This window comes from Pelophylax lessonae, assembly GCF_965119305.1.
Source record: "Pelophylax lessonae genome assembly, chromosome: 2".
In the NCBI taxonomy this organism is placed as follows: domain Eukaryota; kingdom Metazoa; phylum Chordata; class Amphibia; order Anura; family Ranidae; genus Pelophylax; species Pelophylax lessonae.
The window spans coordinates 114,151,111-114,173,168 of NC_138769.1; positions in this window are offsets into that span (position 1 = coordinate 114,151,111).

Consider the following 22,058-nt stretch of genomic DNA (forward strand, 5'->3'; position numbering starts at 1 on the left):
AAATATTTTATATAAATGTGTTACACAGAGAGTGATATATTTTAAGCATATTTTTTCTTTTAATTTTGATGATTATGGCTTACAGCTAGTGAAAATCCAAAATTCATTATCTCAGAAAAAATGTAAATGTTACGTAGGACCAATAAAAAAAAGGATTTTTATTACAGAAATGTTGGCTTACTGAAAATTATATCTATGTACGGTATGGTATCCACATAATACTTGGTCAGGGCTCCTTTTGCATGAATTATTGCATGAATGCGGCATGGCATGGAGGTGATCAGCCAGTAGAACTGCTGAGGTGTTATGGAAGCCAGGGTTGCTTTGATAGCAGCTTTCAGCTCATCTGCATTGTTGGGTCTGGTGTCTCTCATCTTCCTCTTGACAATACCCCACAGATTCTCTATGGGGTTTAGGTCAGGCGTGTTAGCTTGCCAATCAAGCACAGTGATACCATGATCATTAAACCAGGTATTGGTACTTCTGGTAGTGTGGGCAGGTGCCTAGTCGTGCAGGAAAATGAAATCAGCATCTGCATGAAGCTGGTCAGCAGAGGGAAGCATGAAGTGCTCTAGAATTTCCTGGTAGAGGGCTGCGCTAACTTTGGACTTAATAATATACAGTGTACCAACACCAGCAGATGACATGGCTACCCAAATCATCACTGACTGTGGAATCTTCACACTGGACATCATGCAACTTGGATTCTGTACCTCTCCACTCTTCCTCACAGACTCTGGGACCTTGATTTGCAATTGGAATGCAAAATGTTCCACAGTCCCTACACCTTGACCTCTTTTTTACTGTTTGTGCCACATAATCAACATTAGGCAAAACTGTATCTTTAGCTCCCTGAAAACTCGTCAGTGTAGGCCATCAGGTACTGGTGATTTAATTACATTTAGCTTTTCTAGACTGGTTTTGGATCTCTACTTCTGACAACCACAAGAGTGCTTTCACTATATCAGTATAAGCATTTTTACTTCCATGTTTGCTTTTTCTCTATCGTTTGTGACCAATTGCCCATATTTATCCTTCACGAGGCCCACGTTTTCTGTCCTGATCCTCTTACTATTAATATAGTTGAAGAATTTCTTTGGGGTATGTCTTACTTTCTATCGCAATAGATTTTTCATAGTCTTTTTTCAGCTGCTCTGATTCCTTTTATACATCTCTTATTGTATTCCTTGTAACTATCAAATACTTAATCTGTTACCTCCATTATGTATTTCTCAAAAGATATTTTATTTTAATTTATTAGCCTCCTAAGACTCTGATTTTGCCGAATTGATTTAGCTTTTGTTCTCTTTTACTCATTTTTCAATGGAACGCATTGGCGAATGTCATTGTTTAAAAACATCCTTATAATACTCTCAAAAATGTAGAGTTCTCGAGGCACCCGCCCACCTACCTCTCTTTCCTGTAACAGCAATTGCTTTTACCTAGGTTGTCTCTAATTTGTACATCTGCAAAGAGCTGTGTGTTATTTGAAATTAGTTGATCTAGTAGAGAATTTTTGCTTGAGGTTGGGACTTAGACGATTTGACTCATGAAATTGGCCTTTAGTTGTGCAGTACCGTTTATTCAATGTGAAAACTAGAGGAGGCCATCTGGGAGAGGTAAGTAATCACCTAGATAGAAGAGTTCAATTAGGATAAGCGCCCAGGTAGGACATGCTGATATTTGTTTACAGTAGACTTACCAAGGACTAGCTCAATTACCTTAAGATGTTATTAGACCCAGGACCCTGTATTCACTATATCTGATCATCCACAGTACACAGAACATGGAAATAGATGGGTTTTTTAATACAGACTTACCTGTAAAATCAATTTCTTGAAGAACATCATGGGACACAGAGCCATAAATCATAACGTATGGGTTATATAGCCACCTTTAGATGAAGGACACTGGCAACCAATCAGAAATCATGCCCCCTATATAGCCCCTCCCACACAGAAAGTACCTCAGTTCTGTAGCTAGCAACAAAGACTCCATAAAATAGGGGAGGGACCTCTGTGTCCCGTGATGTACTTCAAGAAATGGATTTTACAGGTAAGTGTGTATTAAAAAAACAATTTTTCTTTTCGTACATCACGGGACACAGAGCCATAAATCATAACGTATGGGATGTCCCAAAGAAATGCACCTGAGGGGAAGGGGACACCAAAAAATACCGCTATCTGACCCCAAAAATGATTACACCGCTGCCTGCAGAACACTACGTCCAAATGCAGATTCCTCCTGGGTCCCAACATCCAGTCAACAGATATGAGTGAAGATATGCACCGATGACCAGATCGTGGCCTTGCAAATCTGAGCTATAGAGGCTTGATGGCGAAGTGCCCAAGAGCCACCTACTCCTCTGGTAGAATGTGCCATTATAGGAAAAGGTGAAACCTTCTCTACTAAACCATACGCCTGGGTAATAACCTGGTGAATCCAATAAGAAATCATAGATTTAGATGCTGCAAACCCCTTTCTGGGCCCTTCTGGCAGCACAAACAAGCTCTTGGTCTTTCAAATCCGAGCTGATTTCTCTAAATAAAACTTAAATGCACGCATTACATCAAGAGAATGCAATAACTTTTCCTCCTTTGAGTTAGGATTTGGAAAAAAGGAAGGTAGTATAATGTCCTGATTCAAATGAAATGCGGACACCACCTTGGGCAAAAAACCTCGGTGTGGACGTAGAATCACCCTATCTTGATGAAATATCGAGAATGGCTCTTTACAAGAAAGAGCTGCTGGTTCCGATACCCTTCTAGCCGAAGTTATCGCAATCAAAAAGACAAGTTTCTGGTCAAAATAACCAGGGGAACTTGCCCCAGAGGCTCAAAAGGGTGTTTTTGCAAAACTGACAATACCAAATTCAAGTCCCAAGGACACAATGGTGGCTTCACAGGCGGAAGTAAACGTAACATTCCACAGATAAAGGTCTGAACCAACAAATGGGAAGGGATCGGTTCCTGGAAGAAAACTTATAAGGCTGAAAACTGCCCCTTGATAGTGCTCAAGGCTAACTTCATGTCTATGAAGGAAAGCTAGAATTCTCCCGATGCTATATTTCACAGCAGGCAATGTAGGATTTCCAGACTCTGTAATAAATGTTTCTAGAGACTGGTTTCCTAGCGTTTATCAGTGTATGAACTGCAGGGCCAGATACAATCGCTCCGTCAAGATTAAGGCTTCAATAGCCAAGCCGTCAAATTTAGAGACTGTACAGCATGGTGGAATATTGGACCTTGAGAGAGTAGGTCCAGACGCAGTGGAAGAGCCCAAGGCCTTGTCACTGCCAACCTCTGGATTTGTGCAAACAAAACCTTCCTTGGCCATGCCGGAGCTACCAGGATTACTGGTTTCCCTTCTAGCTGGATTCTGCGCAACAGACACGGTATCAGCTGCATCAGAGGAAAGGCATACATCAGCTGTGCTGTGTCCACAATAAAACCCAGGTATTATTGTACCCCGGCTGTAACGCTGACTTTACCAAGACTTTACCAAGTTCAGTATCAAACCCAGATGTTCTAGAAACTGCACTGTCTGGTGGACATTTTGGCTTAGAGCCGAAGCCGATCGATCTATTAGTAATAGATCATCCAGCTATCCTATTATAGATATCCCTTGGGACCTTAGAACAGCCAATACTGGAGCTAGGGTCTCTGTGAAAACTCTTGAAGCTGGGGCTAACCCGAAGGGCAGGGCCACAAACTGAAATGGATGGTTCTCTATTGCAAAGCATATGAACTTTTGATGAGCCTAGAATATAGGCACATGAAGATGTGCAACCTTGATATCTATGGATGCTAGAAATTCCTCTCCCTGTAGGGAGGCTAAAACTGAACGAATTAACTCCATACGGAAAGTATGAATGTTCAGAAACTAGTTTAAAGCTTTGAGATCCAGTATAGGTCTCACATCCCCATTTGGGTTTGGGACTACAAACAGGTTTGAGTAAAAACCCTTGAACTTTTCGTCCTCTGGAACCTCCATTATTATTTTTTGAGCCTTCAGCTGGTCCAATGCCAGAAAGAGAGACCTTTATTTTAGGGGATCTATCGGTATGCCTGACCTTATAAACCAGGGTTATGGAAACAACCGAAATTCCAGTTTATGCCCCTGTGAAATGGTGGAGATAACCCAGTTGTCTTGGATCAATTCCACCCAAACCTTTGAGAACTGCCACAGCCTTCCCCCTCACCCACGTGAGTGGGGGCGCCCCTTCACCGAGAGGGCTTAGTGGAAGACTTGGCTGATTTCTGGGCCCAGGGCTTTTTCTGACCCTGCCCTGAAGGCTTGGTTCCGGATCCAGATGGTTGAGGCCATCACCACTGTCTGGAAATAGAAGCACTGGTAGCACGAGTGCTGGGGATTTTGAAAGAAGGACGCTTGCTCTTCCTTTTAACGGGGAGCAATGTACTCTGCCCCCCCCCCCCAAGATCTTTTGGATATGCTTATCCAGATCATCACCAAAAAGGCGTTCTCCCTGAAAAGGGAAGCCAGATAGTAACTTTTTACATGGTAATTCCGCAGACCAATTCTTTAACCAAAGGATTCTGTGCATATGCACTGATATCAGGGCAAATTGGGACATTTGGAGTCCGTAAGAGCATCCACTGCAAAACATAAAGTGTGAGGTAGATCTGACAGATCTTCCATAGACTCTTCTTGAGAAGGAACTGTCCTGGACACAAGCTTCATACGGTCTTTTAAAGACTGACAAACTCCTATGGCTGCTACTGCTGGGTGAATCACAGAACCTGCAACCACAAAGGAGGCTTTCAATAAAGATTTCAACTTTTTTTCTGTTGGACCTTTAAAAACCTGGGCATTATCCACAGGACAGGTTAAACTCTTGTTAACCGCAGAAATGGAAGCATCCACAGTGGATATATTCCATTTCTTAGTAAACTTTTCCTCCATAGGATACAATAATGAAAACCTTTTAGGAGGAACAAAAATCCTATCAGGATGGTCCCAATCTTTATACTTTTTTTGCTCCAAAAGTGGATGTATGGTAAATGTCTGAGGACTATGAGTAGGACGCAATGAGCCTAGAGAGGAAAAAGAGACTTCAGCTCTCTCTAGGGGAGGAAATTTGTATCCAGACCAGACCATTTCAGTAAGAGACTGAATAAACAATCTCTGGGCCTGAGAGGTAGATAGAGACTCCTCTGACCCTGACTCCCCAGAAGTAGAAACCTCAGCTTGACCTTCTATAGGGTCACCATCAGCTACTTATTCCACATCCTCTGCTCAATTCTGAACTGGCTCAGGGGTTGGCTAAGGTGAGGGAGATCTATCACGTTTCTTCCCTTGAGATGCTGCAATGATACCAGCAATCCTACCCTCAAGGATGGCCAATGCCACAGCCAAATCGTCCTTAGTGACGTAGGTTGCGGAAGAAGTACTAGGAGTAGCTACTATGCCTGACAACCGTAATGGCTCAGATTGGCAAGAAGCCTCTGGCTCTTCAGGAGGAGTAGACACAGTGGAAACACGGCTAGGACCTTCAAGGCCTGACGGTGGCATCACAGTGCCTTTTCCAACTGTGCCCCCAGGCCTTGCTTTAAAGCAAGACAAACTTGAGGTACTATCTTTAAGTGTACTCAAGGCTTGTGCCAAGCTTGTACAGCCTAATGCACACAGCACTGATTATTCCAGATACAGGACCTGTTTGTGCCAGTAACATACACTCACAGTGACTCATGCAAACCAGCTGACAGAGGCTAGTGTGTTGGAAACAGTTACTTGCAGAACATGACCATTTATGCTGTTTCACACATGTGTGGCATGGCGTCCACATGCACGCTATTGCATAAGAACACGCCCTCCACGTGCCGTACGCTTGTACTTAAAGGCGAAGATTTGTGTGCAAATAGGCCTACGCCATAGACACGCGATCAAGGCAGAGACGAACATACGGACGATTATGAGCCAGGGTGAAAACAACTACAACCATATGGGGTGAGAGCAGCTTAGGCTGAATCTTGTTTGTCACAGCTGATATCTTTCAGGTAATCAGCTCAGGGTAAAAACACAATGTTATAACAATAGGCAAAGAAATAATGATTTAAATCGAGCTTTGCAACAATCCCACAACTGCCTCAACAAGATGTAACTTGCAAGCATAACATCCATAGTCTCGTGGAGGGATACATATGGCACATGGTCTCTGTTATCTTATTAAAAGGAACAGTGCATAAAATATTCACAATTTGCAATTATGCCAGCAATTTTTACCTTCAAGGTTTGCTGAATAAGTAAATATTTTAAATTGGACTCACCGGTCCAGCCGCAGGATTCTGCTTGAAACAGAAATCCAATCTTCACCCAGCGAGCTTTGACTTGGCAACCTTCAAGGACTGGGTCCCCTTATTTTAGCGGGGCCACAGACTTGCACCTGTAGAGCACCCTGCACAGAGCGCCTTTGGGGTTTAGTATTCCAAGGGTTGGGATTCCAGGGTTCAGCGCCTAAAAAGAACAGCATTTCAGGCAAAACCTCATATCTGCTTCCTGAGGCTCAGTTACAGTCTTTTTAGTCCATATACTGTTTAAGATGGATCTGGTAGCTAACCCTTTAGATTACATGATCATTGATCGGGGTGAACAACATATCTTCTGTCTTCATTTGAAGAAAAAATAGGAAAAATGTGGAAAGACTCAGTTTCCTGATTGTCCTATGAGACTGCAAGACCCCTGTCCCACTGTCTGGTGCTGATCAGCCCTGTGCTGATCACATGCATCCTCCCAGGAAATAAAACCTCTCTAACAATACACACCAAACTGAACATGTGCAGCCTGACTCCATAGACTCTGTGTTATCAGGAAATTATTAGGGTACAGTGGAAGGTGGGGAGGATCAGAGAAGACAGGATCAAACAGCCTTTTTACACAATGCGGAGGATTAACCCCTTAGTGAGTATAACAAGCATGCTTTACTGTATATACAGACTGATTTTACTGTAGTGGGTTTAGTAACACTTTAATGTATTTAGTAATCCCTGGGAGGTTACAACCTGAGGCCAGTTAGCTATCTATTGCTTTATACAGTTCTGTCAGGATGAACATGCTAACAGGAATGTAGAGCAATGAAATTATCTTATCAGAGAGCTGATGTTCCTCCGTTGTCCAATCACAGGCAGGGGTGGGTCCTAAGTCAAGCTGGCTAACTCCAGTGCAGGATGCGGAGAGGTCCCGGATACCCAAGGGGTTCCTAGATCAGAATACTGACTGAATTTGAATAGAATGTAAAAACCTTTGATAAATTCCATGTAATGATTTACCTATTTATTTCAAATGTATGTGTATCTGCTTGTTTGGAGTTCTACTTTAAACCTTGGTTACATCTTTCAGTTACAATATTGATATCAGTCACTCAGGAACATGTATGAAAGTCATGAGTCCTTATTAATGTAGTAATATTTAAACCCAAACCTTATTTAAATTCAATAACCTGTAAGAATATATCCTGCATTTTCCTGAAATATAATTAAGGTTATTTTACCCTCAATGCCTTTTTTTCTAAAGGCTACATTTCCACCACAGGCATTACATGCAAAGGCTTTGGTTCTCTTTTTCTCTCCTCTGATAGAAAATGTTTTTTGTGTGGCACTAGCAACCGGTCACATGGCTAGACAGCACTGGCCTCAGCGACGTTGCTCATTCTCTGTGAATTGATATGCTTCTTTCATAATTCTGGCATTTCTAGTTTAATTCACTGTCTTCCTTTTCTTGTTACTCCTGTCATCTGCAGATTGATCACCTCTGCCAGGTCCTGCTAATGAAGAAGTGACATTGGATGAGATGAGTTTTCAGAGCTGTTTCATACAGATCATACATACTGAGTATGTCTGCTGCCTGTCACAGTGAATGCAAAAGAAGATCAACTGAATGAGGCAATCAAAGCGAATACTGATAAACCTGGATCAGTTATAAACAACATGTGCTGCAGAAGAACTACAAGTCTCATCATGCTGTTAGGGGTAGTATTTAAAGTGTTTGTAAGCCTAGAAAAAAGTAAGAGATCCTGTTCCCTTATAGCTGACTAAACAGCATTGTGCTTGTGCTATCTAATCTGCCCCTCTCTAAACTGTAAAAACCTGGACGATCCTGCCAGTTCCTGTGTCCCCCTCTGTGAGCTGACCATGATAATCATGGCTCCTGAGCCCTGACTACCGTTACTTAGCTTGTGTGCCTCTGTCATCCCCAGCTCTCCTCTGTCCCCCTCACCCCCTTCCTCCCTGCCTGTCAACTGTGTGATTACAAATTGTCACTGTCAGCCCCTCTATTATAACTAGACATAAATGTTTTTCTAAAAACTTGTAAATACCGTTTTACAGCTATCTTCAGGCCAGTCATGTGAATCCCAGCTGGTCTCCTTCTCTGATCCAGGGCTACTGCGGGAGGGGCTGAGCAGCCACGTGACCTCCCCAGCTGATGTCAGAGGGATATCTGGGCCCCTCCCTCGATCGGAGTAGGAGACAGGCCTGGGAGTCACGTGACTGGCCCGAATATAGCTGTAAAACTGTATTTACAAGCTTTGATTTAGAAAAACATTTACCCTGTGTGTTATGCCTCGTTATAATAGAGGGGCTGCCAGTAAAATACATTTTTGTAGTAACAACCACTTTAATGTAGTCAATAGCAGGGTTTTAGCATGCATGCTCTCCTATGAACATGTGAATGATGTGCCCTTTCATACAGACTATATTAATTCTCTTTCCAACTATGTTAAACATTTATTAGTGTAAAAAATGTAAACTAGAATGGTCTTCTTGCAGTAGGAGCCCCCTAATTTTATCACTGTAAAGTCTACAGAGAAAGAAGACATGGCTGCATGATAATCCTAGAAATGTTGGATACCAATGGCAGCCCTAGTTCTACAACAGAGCAAAGATCAAAGATGCTGCTAGCTTAAGAGGGAAGTGTTCTTTATGTTCTTTTACAATGTGCTTTTACTGCAGTTTTTTCTCTAGTGACTTGATCACCTTAAGCACAGCTAGATTGCTTGCTAATTAACATTAGCAGTTCATTTAATTGCTTGTTTCCCAAAATTGCTTGTTCACATTGGTGCTATCATGTCCCTATATAAGGAGTCCATAATGATGAGGGTGGCCTCTTGCACAATTCTTGTCCTAGCACCCCAGGAACTGAAGACTGGGCCTTCAAATGCATTGGAAAGCACAAGTTTGGCTGGAATCTGTAACTGTAAATTGGGGGGAGCTGGTATCAGATGTGAAGAAGTAGAGCTGCTAATGCACCAGGGATACACCAAGTTTAGATATGAGCAGAGTCAAGTTAAGGGTTGGTAGCAGGTGAATACCAAACACTAAATCATAGGCAGAGCTGAAGTCAGGAGCAAGCAGAGGTTGGCAACGTGTGGGTAATAAGGTACCAAGTAGCTAAGCAGAATCTTGGCCAGATATCTATGCCATGATCAATGATGGAATTGAGCAGCAATCATAAAGAAGACAGAGGAAATCCAAGAGCAGGTCGGGAGGAAGCTTGGTCAGAAACAAAGGTCAGCCACAAGTTCAGAATCAGAAATCATGGGGACACAGAATGAAAGTCCATTCAGCAATGAACTTTTACAGAAGTCCAGGAACCAATGTCTGTGGTGGACATGCACGTTCATGATTGTCGCCCATTTTGTTGGACTTCTATGCACATGTCAAACAAATACAAGGAGATTTCCAAGCTCAAACTTACCAACTAACCTGACCTGTCTAACAATATGCGTTAAGAACAGGGGTTTAGTCTGCACACATTTGCAAATACATGCGTAAGCTAGAGGTCCCATCAAGGCACCCTGATTTCTGTAGCCCCTAACCCTGACTTCTGGGTCTCCACAATGGGAGCACATGTGCACACTTATGTGCATGAGTCTGATGACTGACACAATGTTCCTGACATGCGTGATGCATTAACGCATACTTCATAACATGTGCTATGTACTTGCATGCACAAAGTTTCTGTGTCTATAAAGTTAATTTCCTCTTGATGTGTACTTGTTCATTTATTTATCCCAATATGCATTATTACATTTCTTTTTCCTGTTTCTGCTTGCAACTGAAAGGAAATTGAACAGTGCTGTCCTCCCAAGGTTTAAAGCGTTTCTTTTTTGTTTTTGTGTGTAAAGTAAGCAATCTGACTAAGAATCTTCAAGATACAAATCCCTCTCTTAGCTCACAAGCAGGCAAAAGTGTTATGTAGATGTATTTCTGTTAAACGTCTGTGAGACTAGAACCTCAGCCTTCTCATTGTGACTAAGGGCGCCATAGTAGAACACGTCGCTGTTAAGCAAAGTCAAGATGGACACTATGAAATGCCATTGCCTTTTAAAGAGAAGAGACCAGAATTGCCAAACAGCAAAGCTTGTGCAGAACATAGGCTCAAGTTTCTAGAGAAACGTCTGGAAAAAGATGAGCAATACTACAAGGACTACATGGCTTTCATGAAGGACATAATAGTAAGAGGCAATGCTGAAAAGGTTCCAGAGATGGAAATAAGCAATGAACCAGCATGGTATATCCCTCATCATGGGGTTTACCACACCCAGAAACCAGGCAAGATATCCGTCGTCTTTGATTGCTCTGCTAGATTTCAGAATATTTCCCTGAATAAACATCTAATGACTGGACCTGACCTCACAAATACCCTTGTTGGAGTCTTATGTCATTTTTGGAAAGGCAAAGTGGCCATCATGTGTGATGTGGAGCGTATGTTCCACCAGTTTCATGTTGCTCCAAGGGATAGAGACTACCTTTGATTCCTGTGGTGGGAAGAAGGCAACATGGAATCCTCACCATCAGTGTATCGCATGAAAGTTCACCTGTTTGGCGCTGCTTCCTCGCCTGGATGTGCAAACTTTGGGATCAAGCACCTTGCCAAGACAAGGTTAATGTAAGTTTCATCAAGCTACAGTGAAGTTTATACAACGCAATTTATTTGTTGACGATCCAGCTTGTGAAGGAAGCCAGGGATCTCTACAATACCAGAAAACTTTGCTTGCACAAATTCGTCACCAACAGCAAGAAGGTGATGGCCACAATCCCAAAGAAAGAATATGCTGAAGGTGCAACTGACTTTGATGTGTCCCCAGAAGAACCTAAAATAGAAAGGGCGCTAGGGGTCCAATGGTGCGTAACTGCAGACAAGTTCCATTTCAGAGTCTCAGTAAGGGTAAATCCTTTCACTAGAAGTGGAACGTGTCTACAGTTGCTTTGATTTTTGCTCCCCTTGGATTTGTCCCCCCTTCATCTTGGTAAAAAAGATGTGTCAAGACAAGATAGGCTGGGATGAACCAATTCCTGATGACCTTAGGAAGCTTGGCTTCAAGATCTTCAAAACTTGTCTTCAGTAAAGATACCACGTTGTTATGTGTCAATGTAACGCTCCTGCGTTTTTATATGGTGTGGATTTTCAGCTGCAGAAATAGTTCCACGTCAGTTGTCATGTAAGAGATATGCTGAGATACCATTCCCAACCTCAATGACTCATCATGTGTGGAAGGTCTTATTTCAGCCAGTAAATACACACAATTAGCAAGCTGGTTCTTAGAGTGACTTTATGCATGTGGTAACACAATGATGAAGGTTGAGGGATAGGTTGAGTGGAGGTGGTAGGTGATAGACACTTGAAGGTAAGACAGTAGCAGATGGATGCAGGAAGGTTTAGCAATGTTGTATGATAGCAGATGATAGAATAGCAGGTGGACATACAAAAGAGATCAACCCAGTGCAGAAAAGTAGCAGTAGTCTCAAGAGCTAGCAATCTAGTTTATGCAGATGTGATAAACAGTCTCTACTATGCAGAGCTAGATAGTGTAAGCTTAGTATAAGTTTATAGAGAATTCCCCTGCGGGGTACTTAGCACTATTAGCGATACAGCCGAAGGGTGGTTCAGGAGAGGCGGATGATCCAGTAGCGGGATACAGGGATCAGCGCAGCGAGGTTCCGTCAGCGAAGTAAGCTTGCAAGCATGGAAGCTTCAAGCAAGGTTAGCATCCAGATAAGGGTGTTTGAACGAACACATGTGAGTGAGAACCGACGCCTTAAATAGCCATCTAGTCCGGCGCTGAGTGATGACAGCTCCAGTCTTAAAGGTGTATGCGCACCTTTCCAAAAGTAAATGGTAGGGCGCATACACTTGTGGAAAGTGTAATTTAGGGTACCAAAGGTACCGGAACATTACAGTCAACAACATTAAAAGATGTTGAGCAATATGAACTACACCATTTTTCTGATGCTAGCATGTCTGGCTATATAGTATGTTCATACCTCAGAACTGTGTCCATGTCTGGAGAAGTCTACGCTTGTTATGGGTAAAGCAAGAGTTGCTCCAAAACGGATAATAACAGTTTCTAGAATGGAGCTCTCAGCTGCAGTCGTGGCAACAAAAATTGGTGATTTCCTCAAGAGTGAACTAGACTTGTGTGGTATCCTTGAATACTATTGGACCGACTCCACTGTTGTGCTTGGTTATATTAATAATGCTGCAAGACGATTCCTAGTCAACCAAGTTTAACTGATCGGGTCAAACACTAAACTTAATCAATGGAGATATGTTGCTTTAGAACATAACCCAGGGGACCATGCCGCTCGTAGATTCACTGCAGAGCAATTTGTAGAGTCAAATTGGTTCACTGGGCCAAGTTTCCTATGGCAAAGAAGAAGACATTAAGGTGGGAGAGATTGATGATGGAGACCCAGAACTCAAAGTGGTACAGGTGCATACTATTAAGGCAAGGGAAGAAAGGCCTCTGGTAAACTGCCTATAAGGGTTTTTCAGATTGGAAGAGGGTAGTAAAAGCCATGGCAAGACTTAAACGTTGTGTAAATCATATCTTAGGTTCTATTAACAATCACATGTTGCGTGATTTTGGGTGTGTACTTGCATGCACAAAGTTTCTGTGTCTATAATTTTAATTTCCTCCAGATGGCGCATGTGTAAATACTTGTTCATTTATTTCTCCCATCATGCATTATTACATTTCCTTTTCCTGTTTCCTCTTGCAACTGAAAGGACATTGAACAGTGCTGTCCCCCCAAGGTTTAAAGCATTTCTTTTTTGTTTTTGTGTTTAAAGTAAGCCATCTGACTTAGAATCTTTAAGTTACAAACCCCTCTCTTAGCTCACAAGCAGGCAAAAGTGGTATGTATATGTATTTCTGTCTAGTTATGGGTTTCAACTCATGTTAGATTTTTTATGTATTTTACTGTATGTCTGATCATTTGTCCTTCGTATTTGTTCACTTTATTTAGTTCTACAGTGTTGATGTAAATGTCGGTGTAAGAACTTGATACGTACATTAAACATCTGTGAGACAAGAACCTCAGCCTTCTCATTGTGACTAAAGGTGGCATAGTAGAACACTTCGCTGCATCTGTGAAGGCCATGAAACCGCAAAGCTGCACGAATAAATCGGCTAGTAAGGAAAGCCATACATTTGACAAGGGAAGTACAACAATGGAAACGATCGCAATTCATTGACTAAGACAGCTAGTAGCAAGTAAAGGCTGAAAAAACAAACACCTTTAATATGGACAAGATTAACCTCACCCCTCTCATTGTGACTAAGGGCAGCTATGCTATGTTGCACATTAACATGCTTTGAAGCAGCCCAACCTGCAGTATTTTTACCAATGCAACGTACCACAATGCACAGTAGTGAGTTACCGTAAGTTGTGGTGTTCTACAATGCAGATAATTTGCAGCAAAACACACCAACATGTGTTTCAAGTGTTCATGTATTCATTCACTGGGCTTGTCCATATTCGTTGAAGACAACTTCTTGTTACAGCTCACACAGAGACCAAGTAATGCCTCACATTTCTTTGTGCTGTATCACAAATGTTGGAGTGCTAATGTGATGAAAGCACATATTTTCAAACAGAGTGATCTCTCTGTAAATGCCCTGCTTGTTTGTGTCTGTAAAATCTTGTTACTGCACCAGCACCAGTGCTAGACCCAGTGATTGTGGGATATATAGTTTATTCATAGGAAGTGTCAGTTCTCAAAATATAAACAGAGGTTGTGTATTAACCTGCATATTTCCATGCCACATTCCTTATGTTTGAACACATCCCTTCTGTTTGATAGAGGAATGTGAAGATTAAGAATACACACTCTGCTGAGTTCAAAATTCAGCCGGTTCAGCAGGAATTGGCTGGATTTCAATCTGTTTGTGGCCCTCCCTCTCTGAAAGAAGTTGGTTGGTAGATTGACTTCTGTCAAACGGGACTACTGGCAAACCTTTATTCGACCAGCCATTGTAGCCAATCAGCTGCAGTGTTGATCAGTGTATTCTGACAGAGGAGGAGTCCTGCTGTTAGAATGCAATAGCACAGTGGGGAGGATTCCTCCATCCACCTCACTTGTGTGGCTGATTGGAAAAAAAAAATGCGTGCATACCTAGCTTTACTCTACAATAGGCTGTGAATACAGGACAACAAATGACACCATTTAACTATACAATTGAAGCACATCTTATGCAAGTAAAAAATACAAGGTACAAGTAGGAGAATGAATAATGTCTTTAAGGCCCCTTTCACACAGGGCGGGATCTGTCTGCTGATCCCCTACTGGTCAGAGCAGATTGAGTGTAAGACAGGTCTGTGCGCTCTCAGTTTATGCAGAGCTGACACAGACAGAGCTAGCTCTGGCTGCCCTCCGATCTGATCCACATAGACAGAGGATGGATTCCCTTACATTTATTTTTAGTGGACCGGATTGGAGGTAAGTCAATTTTCACCCACCGGTCTATAGGGGCGAATGGACCGTTTGATCAGGTCCACGTGAAAAACTGACAGGCGCCCCTGATCGAAAACTTAGTGAGAAAGGGGCCTACATGACTCAGTTCTGAGTCCGCTGCCACAGTTTAAGTTCCTGCTTTGCTTTTAATGTAACATAGCTGCAGCTCATTAACACGGTGCTGTCAATGGATTTAAGGAGAATGAGTGGTGCTGGTGAGCTGCCTTTATGCATTGGGCACACATTTTCCACCTTTTTTTCCATCTTGTTAAACATGTAAAACACTTTAGAAATGTGAACATAAATCAAGAAGAAACAAAGCTGACTCAGCACCAGAATAATTCTTCCCAATCACCTATACTAGGTTTCATCATTATATCATGTATGAGTTATAGTATTCATTTTCACTCATAAATGTAGCTAAAATAGAAATAAAGTTGAATACTGGGCATTCTGTATTTTTCTCACTCTATTTAATGAATGACATACAGTATGTAATTTAAAAGTTATTTACAAGCTTTCATGTATATACTTTACTGTTTATGTGGAGGACAACTTTTGCTACATATCTGTGGTCAGTTATTACGTCACATTGGTCTCTATCTTGTTTATTACTACCCCCATATGAATTTTGCTTTTAAACATAGAGGCCATTGTTTATGCAGTATAACATACACAATATGTGGTTCCTAAGTGGACTTTAGACTAGTAAACATTACACTGTACAGTTCGTTTATAAAGTAAAATATACTACGTGGGCTGAGACTTCCATGCTTTTTGTCAGTAGTTGCTTGATTTGCAAATTGTAATTTCTTAGGTGCTTATTGATGATGTGCAGACCTTATTGCATTGCCACTGATTTTGCATGTCTTTCTATTCATGTGACTTTGTTATGCACTATTTTTGCACATGTTTGTTTACAAAATGGAATGGATGGGTTTTTTACTGAATTACAGTACATATAAACATTAAGTTTAGGTTGCTAAGGGCACAGGTGCTCTTAGGGCCAAAGAGCACAGGTGGAGGCCAAGAGCACGGCGGGACCAGGGAGCACTAGGGGGGCCAGAAAAGCACTGGGGCAGGGTGCAGAGAGCAAAGGGGGAGTCTGAGAGCATGGGGGCAGAGAGCATGGGGGGCGAAGAGCACATTGAGCGGGGCTGGAGACCATGGGGGGGCGGAGAGCACAGTGGGGCCTGAGAGCGCAGAGGGGGGCAACAAGCTGAAAAGAAGGAACGGCTGCATATAGAATAATCAATCTCTCCATTTTCCTCCAACACGGAGAGGAGGAGAATCAGGCTTAGGCTGCAGAAGGCTCCTATCCAGGTTCACGGGGAGCTGCACTCACTTTCTCTCTGGTCTGGCATTTCCTCCAACTCCTCCCTCTTTATGCTCACAGGTCAGCTGACCTGTAGTATGCACCCCCCGCCCCAACGTCTGAACTGAACTGGCAGCTGGCTGCGGAGAGGCCAGCTGTGATGTTTTGTTTCCTGTCCGTGGCAGAAATGATACCCTCAGTTGCTTTCTGCGGGTACAGCGCCTGCTTACTGTGTCCCATTCAACTGAATTAAGCTGCTTTGCAAGCACCCCATAACTGTTTGAAATGCATGTGATTGCAGTGCACCAGTGTGGGGTTCTAGGTGTTAAAGCAGGTGGTGGAAGAGGAGTGTGCTGGCTGGACTCTCTGAGACTTGAAAGATGCAGACAACCAATGCAGACACCTTCTCCTGGTGTATAGTGAAAAGAGATCTGCCATCAAGAACGATCATTGGTTTCAAGTTGCGATCAAGGAATATGTAGTTGCAGCTAATTTTCTGCAGGGGTGTGCCGCATAAAATGGATCAACATACTGTAGAATCAGTGCAAATCTACCCTGCAATCTTAAATATCCTATAATGTCTTACAAAAAAGTGCAAGTACATGATGGATAATAATGATTATGAAAAAAGAAAAACTTTTTCTATTTATCAATGCAAAAATGTTGTGAAAATAGTGTGTAACACTGGCCCTGCAAGGACTGCCAGATTTCATATTTTCGGGTCCCCCTGAGTTACCAGCATACAAAAATTACAGTTTTAAGTCCTTACTTTCTCCTTCCTTGGCTCACTCCAATAATCGGTCCAGGGGTATTTTGTTTGTTTTGTGTTTATTATAAATTAGGGATAGGAGAAGGAATAGTAGGATACTCCAGATTAACTATACAATGATTGAGGACTCCTATCTTCAGGTACAACCAGGCTGTTGAATCACCCTGCCACTATGGGTGAATTTGGATTAAGTCTCTTTTCTCTTGATAAAATGACTTGGTAAACTAGCAATTATCTTCAGGACACTCTTACTTGCATCCTCTTTCTCTTCACTGCTGACACCCGTCCACTGACTATCCTACACGTGGGTTGTCCCCCATCAGGTCAGGCCCCTTGACACGAGTCCCTGTATTCACGATACTGTGGTCCCAGGGTCTCCAGTGTCTCCTCCCTCAGTCAGCTCTCCTGGACCTCTGGGTTCAGCTTCCTCATCTGTTCCTCTGGCCCTCAGGACGACCCCCTGCGACCGCATGCCATTGCTACAGACGAGGAGACAGCCGCCCCCTCCCTCCAGGACTCTGCTCTCCAGCCAAAGACCTCAAAGCACCAGCCAAAGACCTCGCAGCACATGTGCTCCTGGCTTTTATACAGTATCCCAGAATGCACAGAGGTGACCTGTCCCCTTCCAATCACCAGGACTGTATCAAAGCCTATGCATCTATTTGTCAGGTTTCCTTCCACTGTCCAACACGCCTCCCCATTGGACCAGCGCAAAACACTTCTCCAGACACAATGATTTGCATACTGAGCACATTGAGCAGACCCTACCAACCAATCCTGCTCTCTGTTAAGCTGCTGAGGGGCTGCAGGTAGAACAATATACTGTAGATTTACCTGCAGCCCCTCTGGGAAGCAGATAAGGCTCAAAACTAGACCTTCTCACCAGCACCTACCTAGGAGGGCGCTACACTCCCCCCCCCCCCCCCCCCCACCAAAATGAGCCATGTCCTCAGTGGCTCTGGGCAGCCGCCCCTACAAAAATAATTTTTCACAAACTTGGAAAAGGGGAAAAGGGAAGTAACAAATGTACAGGGCCAAGGGGCATACCCCATCTGTGGCCAGTAGATACAATAAATTACGTGAAAAAATATATGACTCTGCTGTACTATTCACACATTTATGTACACATAGCAGGTGCATACAAATCAATGCACCCCCGCCAAACAATAATCTGCTTGACAGGTAAAAAAAAAACATTACCCCATCTATCTAACTAGGTACAATCTGCATTGAATAGTGGAGGGCCTATCCAGATGGGAGTCCTAAGCAAGCCTGCAAAGGAAATAGAGTTAAGTACAAATGAATACAGTGTTACCTACTCAAGGTAGATTGTCCTCTCCTCTGAGGCGACCTTCTCACCACATTTATCTCTAATGGCGACATCCTTGTAGAGCTCTTCATTACTCCAGGCCCCCTAAGGGCACGATTGACTCGACGCTCTATTGTTATTCCTGAAGCAGATAACAAACAAACCCTGTCAAGTGAACTATCTAATACCTCCGGTTCCTACTGAAAGTCATTTTGTTGACTGAATTATAGGCATAGTGCCTCTCCGTCACTAGGGCACTGACTCTCTCCTATTATAGTCAGACCTACAAGTTCAGAATGAAGAAATGCGGAGTCCACCCGACTGGTGTTCACAGTGTCCTTTCCTTCTGTAACACAGAGGCAATGTATTTTCTTCTGCAACAAGCTATTTTGCTGGAGCCTGAGAAAACTTGTCCACTTGTGGGTTTTGCAAATCTCTTGAAGGGGTCTTTTACTTTACATCATCTCCCAAGGTTGCAACTCACACAAAGTTCTTTCATCTGGCCCACTGGCCTAACATGATCTTCACAAAGTGTCCTTTGAGCAAAGTATCTTTGTAAAGGGGTCCTCTTTTTTTTCTGCACTTCAATTCTCCTGGCCCATTGGCCCAAACTTCTTCAAAAAGTGTCTCTGGTAGTAACTAGTGATCCTGGCCGATTGGCCCAAAGGATCTTGACAGAACATCCAGTAAAGATGACTTCTTATAGCAGCTAAAGCACAGAACTAAGTGTCTACTTAAGTTCTCTGAACAGGAAGTCTTTGTGGGTTAGAGGGTCAGCCCTCTTTTGATGATACCACACAGTGGTAGTTGTTCTGTTGATTCCCAATCCTTCTTGCAAGGATAGAAGGGATAGGGGAATGTGGAAATAGGGCTTCCAGCCCCAACAACAACAACTTGAACTTTCTTTGGGCTTTCCAGCCCCTTTTTAACGAACTTTCAGGCTAGCCAGCCTTGTGACACAACAACTCCCCTACAGGGGTGGGAATTCTACATCCTCAACAGTAGTAGTCGGGATGAGGTATCCAGACAGTCTTTCCTGTAGGATCCTGTACACGAACAGCCCAAGCCTGGCCTGTTCCATTTGGGTGGGGGAATTTCCATGCGGTCTATGAAGATAAATGTGTGACTGGGGGACCCTGCGCTTATGGATATAAAGTGCAATTATCAATAAATAGTGTGCATATAAAGCTGCTAGCTGCAGTGAAAAGTGCTAGTGCTCTTTTAGGAATGTGGTATAGGGAATGCAGCGCTGCTTTTAAATATATATATATTAAATATAGGTGATATTCTTCAAAAAAAAGGTAAATCATCAGATCATAAAATCATAAAATACGTGAACTTCCTAAAAACAAATGATTAAACACATTATGCTATAAATCAATGTCCATTAGTGCATCTTTCCAGGGTGCTGTGACTTTTTCCAATATTCAAAAAGTGCTTGGGTGCTCAAACTGTGCAATAAGCGGGGTTCCCCCCTTAAAATATCTGCTTACCACCAAGTGGATGTATTCAGGCATGGAAAAAGGCTTTACACTCTGTTACTCCAAACGATCAATCAGAAAGGAATATTGCTGGAACATCAAGATTTCACCCCTGTGTCCTCAAAAAAAGAAGCTTTTCATAGTGAAGTTCGTTCAAACAACACATTTATTGGGTACACAACGGGGTTCATACTCACAAACATCACAAAATATCATGCAAAATTGTAAAGAGCGGCTCGGCGTTGTGCTGCTCCCGCAGCATGCGATCCTCCGGCCGGTAATCACGTGGTACTCGCTCTACCTATCGCTAGACGCGTTTCGCTGTGATACACAGCTTCATCTGTCAGATGAAGCTGTGTATCACAGCGAAACGCGTCTAGCGATAGGTAGAGCGAGTACCACGTGATTACCGGCCGGAAACGCGTCTAGCGATAGGTAGAGCGAGTACCACGTGATTACCGGCCGGAGGATCGCATGCTGCGGGAGCAGCACAACGCCGAGCCGCTCTTTACAATTTTGCATGATATTTTGTGATGTTTGTGAGTATGAACCCCGTTGTGTACCCAATAAATGTGTTGTTTGAACGAACTTCACTATGAAAAGCTTCTTTTTTTGAGGACACAGAGGGGTAAAATCTTGATGTTCCAGCAATATTCCTTTCTGATTGATCGTTTGGAGTAACAGAGTGTAAAGCCTTTTTCCATGCCTGAATACATCCACTTGGTGGTAAGCAGATATTTTAAGGGGGGAACCCCGCTTATTGCACAGTTTGAGCACCCAAGCACTTTTTGAATATTGGAAAAAGTCACAGCACCCTGGAAAGATGCACTAATGGACATTGATTTATAGCATAATGTGTTTAATCATTTGTTTTTAGGAAGTTCACGTATTTTATGATTTTATGATCTGATGATTTACCTTGGTCTATGAAGATAGACCGCCCTAGCTTCCAGTTGGCATTGACAAAAAGGAAAGTGTCCCACAATTCAGGCTTCTTCTGACTCCGATGCGATTTGTAGATGTATGGAAATTTTCAAATCGCCTCATCACACCACTCTTCTCTCTTGACCTCAATCTCTTCCATAACCTCCCAAGGAGCATAGGGATAGTCATACCCATACCCCAGGGCCACCTTCCTCTGTACTAGGCACTGGCATCTTGAGAACCTAGGGGGTTTCTGCCTGTCTCCTCTTCCAGGTGGGTATACAGGGTCTCTACTCTCTTGATAAGATGAGCGTAGGCCTCATTTTGATCCTGAGCCTGGGTGTAGGTGCGAGGTGGGGACAAATCAGGGACCCTTGTGGCATAGGCCTCACAGAACCCCAAGTTCCTAGCACACTGCATGCGCACCACAGCCTCCTTGGTCTCATCTTCGAGTGAACTGTGACTCGCAGAGCTACTCCTTTTCTCTGTTCCCCAGTCCCACTCAGTTTCCTCTTCAGATTTCCACACATCAATGTCTTCTTTGAGGGATCTGAATCGATGTTGGTAAGGAGGTGACCCCGTGTCAATGGCTCCAGCCTTTTCCTCATTGAACACACTAGAGGCCTTTTTCCCAGGAAAAATTTGGGATGTGACGATTGGTATCGGCGCTACCTTAAGGTGATTAAATAATAAAGTGCCACGAACTGGCGTGAGTGAAATTAATAGTGGGGAATAAAGAATACAAACAAATATCAAAGTGTCACCAATTATTGTGAGTAAAAACTCATTGAGAAATTAGTGCATAATAAATGAACAGTGTGCATATAAATGAACAGAGACTCTCGTACGTCACAACGTCACTTCCGGTTAACGGCCGTGGAACTCGGAAGCATCCCGGCGCGAACCAGTCTTTCTGATCCTGATCATCGTAACGAGTGAGTGTACTGCGCTTTTTTCACCACTGCATAGATTGTTCATTCACAATGGGGCCTTCTCTCTGTTTGAGCATCTAGGGCAAAACCACCGGCTCAAAGCTGCTCCCCCGCAACGGAGAAAGGATCCCCTCAATACCACATACTGACTGTGGATCGTTGAACATGTCGTATTATTGAAACGCCACCTAGTGGCCAGTTTGGATTTCACTTAGAAGCATTTCTTCACCATTTAATCACAATACGTGTGGCACACATATCAGGCATTTGTGACCTGGAAAATACCCCTGTGGTTGTGGGAAGAACTTTTATTTCACGCTTTGTCACAATATTTATGTATTTTGTTTTTCACATACCACTATAATTTAATGTGGTTGTTGATTTGGACATCTTTTACAGCTTGAATAAACACACTGTTCATTTATTATGCACTAATTTCTCAATGAGTTTTTACTCACAATAATTGGTGACACTTTGATATTTGTTTGTATTCTTTATTCCCCACTATTAATTTCACTCACGCCAGTTCGTGGCACTTTATTATTTAATCACCTTAAGGTAGCGCCGATACCAA